This window comes from Acanthisitta chloris, unplaced genomic scaffold (assembly GCF_000695815.1).
Source record: "Acanthisitta chloris isolate BGI_N310 unplaced genomic scaffold, ASM69581v1 scaffold13399, whole genome shotgun sequence".
In the NCBI taxonomy this organism is placed as follows: Eukaryota; Metazoa; Chordata; class Aves; order Passeriformes; family Acanthisittidae; genus Acanthisitta; species Acanthisitta chloris.
In genome coordinates, this window is record NW_008692052.1 from 38,614 (window position 1) to 46,376 (window position 7,763).

Genomic DNA, 7,763 nt, shown 5'->3' on the forward strand with positions numbered 1-7,763 from the left:
AAATCTCCTCCACATCCCATCAGCAAAAGGGATTAACAATAGGGAGAAGCATATGTGCATAGTTTTATGGGGTTCTAGGGAGGACTGTCTCTCCCTTCACCTCCCAGATGCATTCTCAATAGGGACCATTCTGTACATGCTTGCTTTCACTGTTTCTTTAACCTTGAATTAAAAACAAGTGTACATCAAACACTGGGCAGCATCTCCCTTTGATCTTCAGCATATTCAAACCACTTCCGAACATGCTGTGCTAGAGTTTGTTTTAGTGGTTGAGCTGTTTGGGCAGAAATGCAAAAGGAATAGAAAAAAAAAGAAAACCAAAACCCAACCTCCCCAAAAAATCAACAAAAGCCATCAACACCAGGAGTGGAAGCATTGATGAATGACTGACTTGTTCATTTACAGCACATCCCAAAAGGAAAGCAAGAGAATGAAAGCTCTCATCTGTTTGAAGCCCTTACGGGCTTGTGCCAACAATGTTAGGAAGAAACTTGACACCCTCTGTGCTAGGTCTGCTCTTCATTTTCTGGACTTCTGGTGTCCCACTTCAGTTTGCTCAGGCGCTCTTCTCTCTGCTCACTCCTTTTGTACTGAGCAAAGTGGATCTTGACTGGCCCTGGTGCTCTGGCTATTGAAATTTAGCATCAATTTCAGGGAAGCCACAACAAGGACAAGAGCAAAATCTTTCAGGTGGCTTCTTAATCTTTCTACTTCAATCTTTGGCATTCCCCAACTCTGAGAAAGCCCAGATCTCCATGGGGTGTCTTGGATATTCTCTTCTCTCTACTACCTTAAGTAATCTTATGCTGTAGGGTCTTGAGGGCTGTTATTACAACAGTTGTAATTGTCTCCTGCAACAGTGGCCTGCAGAGCATGCTAGTGTCTGTAAAGCAACATACTGAAAGCACATTCAAAGTTATTCTTTCTGAAAATGCTGCTAAATCTTTTCTGCTTGAGTGTTACAGGTCCATGTAAATATGCATTTTTCTTCTTTTCTTTGCAGTCCCTTTATAGCAGTTGATAGAATCAAAAAGGCAAAACTCAAAGGGAGGGACTTTCCATTCTAAAAGCTCTGCACACGCCAAAATTTACAGACTGCTGATTCTGCTTTAGGAAAGTCAGTTGTTTCACGGTAAGAAATATTTAGCAAGTTGTCCCAAGGGAGCAGCCAATGTATTGGAGTCCGATTCATGACTTCTGGATGGTACTGCAGCTGCACTGGGAGCTACCTGCCACCTGCTGTAATGAGAATTCTGCATGAACTGGACCAAAAAGAACAGATGTTTGCAAATAAGAGGATTTTTCATGTACCTTATAACACTGCAAATTCTGAAGTCTTGATTCTTAAATCATGCTGGAATATATTTAATTACAATCAGGGCAATTTTTGAGTTTTCTGAATGAACAACTGGACATTTAACAACACCTGCAGGAGTGTGAGTAATGCAAATCATAGAGGAGTCCAAGCAATGCTGCCTTTGCAGCCCTGGGGGCATGACTGTTGCCTCCAGACCCAGGCAGAGCTGCTGTCAATTGGAGACACTGCAGGTCATCAGAGACCCTACCCTCTCTTCATGTCTTCAGTAAGCTAAGAAGAATACTGGGTATATTGAACAGCTTTATCAGGGATCCATTGGGGATGCTTATTGAAGCAACAGCCTCTGTGTCATTGCTACTAGACTGATGAAGTAAAATTTGTCATGTAAAGCTTCCTGTTCTCCCTGTAACATCCCTTGCTTACTGCAAACTCCTGTTTTCCTTTCCAAAAGGAGGGGAATAAAAAATATCTATAATGCCTCTACCCCAAACCTACTGGCAACACCATGGCTGGGTGGGTTTTCCCTTGGAGTAGTGCACTCAGTGATCCCAGCAGAAGATGCTCCTGAGACACTTCTTGTTCAAACATTATGACATTTTCTTATGCTGTAGGGTCTTGAGGGCTATTATTACAACAGTTGCAGTTGTCTACTGCAACAGTGGCCTGCAGAGCATGCTAGTGTCTGTAAAGCAACATACTGAAAGCACATTCAGAGTCATTCTTTCTGAAAATGCTGCTAAACCTTTTCTGCTTGAGTGTTACAGGTCCATGTAAATATGCATTTTTCTTCTTTTCTTTGCAGTCCCTTTATAGCAGTTGATAGAATCAAAAAGGCAAAACTCAAAGGGAGGGACTTTCCATTCTAAAATCCTTTGCTCCCTTCAAACACATATAGTGTTGTAGTGACCTCAACATCTCACTCACATCTATAGCAACTCCATAGGTTTTCCCCACTCAAAATCCAGAGAAGGAAGGGTAAGAGCCATCCCATTTTTGAGAAGCATTTCCAGTGCAGTGCTCTCAGCAGGAGCATATTTGTCAAATCCTGCTGCCTTTTTTACCCTTTCATCCTTTGCTCCCTTCAAACACATATAGTGTTGTAGTGACCTCAACATCTCACTCACATCTATAGCAACTCCATAGGTTTTCCCCACTCAAAATCCAGAGAAGGAAGGGTAAGAGCCATCCCATTTTTGAGAAGCATTTCCAGTGCAGTGCTCTCAGCAGGAGCATATTTGTCAAATCCTGCTGCCTTTTTTACCCTTTCATTTATATAGCTACAAGGGAAAATTTCAGTGAATAGAACATTCCCACAAGTCATTTTTTTCTATTCTTCTCTGCAATCTGGTCTTCCTTTAGCACTCGCTGACCACTGGTTTGCTAATGTGCAGGTGGGGAGAGCAGCAAAAGTGCTACCAGCAAGGTCCTTGTCACGGCAGCCAGAATCACCCTCCCTGCTCTAGTGTAGCTCAACACATTAGTCCTTTATTGAACCACTGCAGGTAGCCATTGCCCTGAGCAGCTCAATCTTGTTTCTGAAAGCTGACAAATAGCTGCCTGGCGAGTGTACGACTGGGACACCAAATGCCATGCGAGAAATCGAGCCCTTTGTTAAGTGTGGAGATCACAGTGAGCCACAGAGCAGTGAAGGTTTGTGTAGGCAATATTTTGGTTGAAGCTGCTCCTGCTCCTGGCACCTACTCTTGCCCCTCTCTCCCAGGCTAAGTGTAAAAGACACTTAAACACTCAGAAGTTTCATTCCCATTTGGAGTTTTGCAGCAGAGCTCTCACTGAGTGTGGTAGTTTGACCTTGGCTGGACACCAGGTTCCTACCAAGCCACTCTATCACTCCCCCTTCCCAGCTGGACAGGGGAGAGGAAATAAGATTGAAAATGACTCTTAGGTTGAGCTAAGGCAGTTTATTAAAGCAAACCAAAAGTTTGTGAATGCGCAAGCAAAGGGAAAGAAAAAATAATGTTATTATCTACTTCTCATGAGCAAGTGATGTCTGGCAGCTTCCTGGGAATCAGGGCTTTGGGATCCATAGCAATTGCTCCGGAAGGCAAATGTTATAAATATTGAATCCCTCTCCTTCCTCCTCCTTTTTTTAGCTTTTATATCTGAGTTGATGTCATATGGTATGGAATATTCTTTTGGTTAATTTGGGTCAGCTGGCCTAGTTGTATCTCCTCCCAGGATCTTGTTCACCCCCACCCTGATGGGGGGGCAGACTGTTGGAGAGACAGTGCTGATGCTGTGCCAGCACTGCTCAGAAGTTAGCCAAAACACTGGTGTGTTATCAATAGCTTTTTACCTACCAATACAAAACACTCTGAGGGCTGCTATGGGGAAAGATGAATGCCATCTCAACCAGACCCAATACACTGAGTAATCTTATCTGCCTGCTCAGCCCAGGCAGGTTCCCACCAGCTCCTCTGGGACTCTTCAAAGAACTGCATATCCCCAATGTGCAACTCACAGCTGGGCCTGCCCACCTGTGTTTTCCTTGCTTCAGCAGCAACATAGAGATATTTTTGTAGTTTCCATGATAGGGATGCTTAATGGCAACATCCATTTGTACTCTGGAACCTACGATTTTCCACACCCTGCTATAACAAGTGAGAAGCAACTTTATTGCTACTTGAGCAGCCTTCATGTACTGTTAGGAAGAGACTGGATACATGGAATAGGTGCACAAAGGAGTGGGAGCTTCTTTCACAGCCCCTGAGATTTCATCCAGACAGTTTCTGAGCTCTGCATCTCCATGTGAACATTTTTCCCTGTCAGACAGAAATAAGTGGAAGGGTAGCTAGCCCTGCTAATCACAGCAAGCACAGGGTACTTGCAAATATTATTTTAGCGTGTCCTTGCTCTTCCCTGTCTTGCCCTAATATTTGTAGGAGATAATTTCTAAAGCCTAAATAACATAAGCTTATGATTGAACATGCTTTTCCTGAGCTAAACTCCACTCTGTTCCAAAGTAATTGCTTCCTCTCAGTGCCCCTTGTTAAATCCTCAGGAGAACAGGGCACAGGTTCAACCTTTGAGTCTCACAGGCAAAGCACAAAGCCCAGTGGTCACCCCCATGAGCCTGGGGGCTCCAGAGGCTCCTGTATCACAGCCCAATATATCCCTCTGCCTTCTGCACCTCTCCACTCCCCTGTCATGAGTCAAGCCCAGCTTTTTTCTTCCAGGAGAATAGGGGTGCCCTGCCAGGGGCTGGCAGCCCCACAAAGTTCCTCCAGGTCAGGTCCCTGAACTGCCCAAAGTCTGCCACCCAGCTGCCAGCAGCGTGACAGGAGGCAGGGGTGGATGTCATGCCAAAACGCATTTCAAAGCCAAAGAACCCTTGTTTTAAGTCTGTTGCAAGCTTTGTGCAACAACGTTTCTCCCAGAAGACTGGCGATAAAGCTTTTTAAATTAATTTGCATAATTGAATCTTTAATTCTTTTTAAATGGAAACCAAAATGGCACTGTTCTCAACGAAAAAGACTTTCACAAAAGCCAAAAGATTGGTTGCAAGGTGGAGATGTGTCACTGAGCTGAAACTAAACCCAGATAAAACATAATTAGGCAGACCGAACAAAATTCTGATTGTGGACAGAAGGAAAAGTCTGAGGTAACTGCATGGACTTCAGTAAAATTACTTCACACTCATGTCAGTATAACTGAGCCTCAGTCTGCAGTAACTACTTTAACTTTTCAGCTCTGTGGTTAATTAGTGACCCTTTTCATTTATGTGGGGTTTTTTAATTCAAAAATTTATTAGATTAATAAACACTGCAGATATTTTTATAACAGAACGGCAAATGTTCCATTTGCATAAAAGACCAAGACACCATTTGAGTCAATCTGACTGTGATCATTTCATTCAGCAGAAATTGTGGGCCACTGAGATACTACTAGAAGAGCTGTGCATAGAAAACCAGACAGAGTTCAGCTAGCAAAAAGTGATTCTCACATGCTCATAAATGAAAAGCAACATTTCTAATGAAGTGCAATGCATTTTACCTCCATCCATCCCCAAATCACATGTGCAGCTTTATATATATACCCTAAAACAATAAAAAAGCAAATTTAGTACATATAATCCACCATACTTGTTTCTAAAAATCTGTTTTTATCGTCAAAAATAACCCAAATGGCAAGGTACAAAGCTGTTCTATAAGAGAGCTTGATTTTCTCCTCCTGCTTGCAACAATTCAGTCTTTAATCAAGCATGAAGAAACTCTACTGGTGTCTTCTACTCACCAGCACTGTTAGCTACTCAAAGCCTGAATACCAGCTACATGCACATGGTCATAACCTTCTTAGCCTCTGCTTTAAAACAGTAGTGAAATAGAAACACCAAAGCTGGGGCAAGCTGTCAGAATACAAATAGAAGATTTCTGCAACTCGTCAGTCCTCCTGGGTGTTCCATCACTGCCTGTGCCATGGAAACGCAGCCTGGGCAGAGGGAGCACGCAGGAAACCCACAGCTAAATTCTGCTCATGGGTACCCTGATGTAAATCCAGAACAACACCAGCAGAACCACTGGACTTAATTGGGATTTTCATCTGGGCATCCAAAATGCCTGAAGAAGTAAGACATAGCTGGGCTGCTGCAGACCCTACCAGGAATAAAGCTGAGCTGTCAGAGTTAGTTGCAAGTACTGCTGCTCAGATCAATTTTAAGCAGTTTACAGCTCTCACAGATAGCAGGATTGCCTTTTTTATTTTTTTTTTTTTTGGAGCAGGTTATAATTTTAAAAGAAATTCTTGTAAGAATAAAAACTGTGAGGCTATAAATTAAAAGACCCTCATGAAATACAGTGAGAGCAACACATACTACACCATGGCACCAGGGATGTGATCTGTTTTAAGAAACACATGGCTTTATGTTTAATGAAGGGAGCCTGTTGAAGGATTGCAGACCAGGAGGGCACACTAGACTTGTTGTTTTATTAGGTTCTGGGTTATGCACTTCTCCTTTTGCTGGGTATCTGACAACATATGCCATTCCACTCACGACTGAATGAGCTGGGGCAAGGAGGGCAGAAAAAAAGCATTTATGAAGTACTGGAGCATTTTATTTTCTACCTTTTGAGAAACATGTTAAGGAAAAAAATCATATCATTTTTTCTAAACTAGAAACAGAAACAGATGGAAAGAAAAATGGAATTTAAGCAGATGGAGAAGAATAATCATTCTCTAAGAGTACAGGGAAGGAATTGTTAGAAATACATAAGTACACTCACCAACATCCAGCTCATTGAAATCATGCACTTTAGATGCAGCAAAAAACCCTCCAGTATATCAGGGCCAAATCTTGAAAACACTCCCTGTAAGAGGAATTGGAGGTACTTTCCATCACACATAGGATAATTTGCACTTTCTGCGATCAGAAACTGCATGCTTGCAGGTATGTGCTTCGTGCTCCATCTTTGGAACTACCTGAAACTAGTGGGCAAAGGGCACTGCTGGGGCTGTTGTTTGCTGCCCCTCCTCACCCAGCACCATGGTAGGACACTGCCAGAAGGGTCAGACCTGAATTTCTCTCTAACGCTGGCTGACTGCAGTGAGGTGTTCCCACCACTTTAATTTGGATTTTGTGATCTAGCAACCAGTGATACTTCATTTCAAATCTGCCCTGGTTCATTTCTCAGAAAACTGCTCTTTCCACACATGCCCCAGAAACCTCTTGACATCAGGTTAGCAAGCTGTGCTGGTTTGCCTACGGTTGTATTGGAGTGAGATTTGAGGCAAAAAGCAATGAACCGGAATCAGCGGCTGAGGCAGAGGGAAGGGCTGGATCACCCCTTCCAGCAACAGCCTACATAGGTGTAACATGAGGCCATATGTCTAAAATGTGATTCAAAACACTCCTCAAGACATCCAGGCCCCCTGCCAGTACACTGTGGAGCTGACAGAATTATCCCACAGAAAAAATGAACAGAAGTGGTCTCCAAAATCCCTCCACAATCCCAAATTTTAGCAGTGGAGAAGGGCTGCAGGAAGGTTCACTTCTGCTTGTTAGAGTTACACAATCCCAGATCAACTCCTGAAGGGCATAGAAACTTTCCTGCATCCTTTAACATGGCAGCCTTCCATTTAAGACATTGATTAGAGACACGTGGGGATTTAGGTTAATCTCCCTTCTAACTTGCAAAGGAGTTAGACCCATGCCTCCTAGAAATTAAGATATAGATGGGAGTAAGTATCCTCCTCTTGACAGTCTAGCTCTGTGTGGCAATGAACGCACACTCACACAGTTGCAACTAAGCAGAAGAGAGCATTAATCCCAACTGCTCTCCTAGGTCACCGGTTAGGGCAGCAAGTGTGAATATAACTCAGCTCTTCAGCTCTTCTCCACACCCAAGATTAACACCTGAGCCTGTTCACCTCATCAGAGTATTTCATGCATTTGGCACTTTGGTGCTAGTAAAGCACTTAACACTGGCATGAT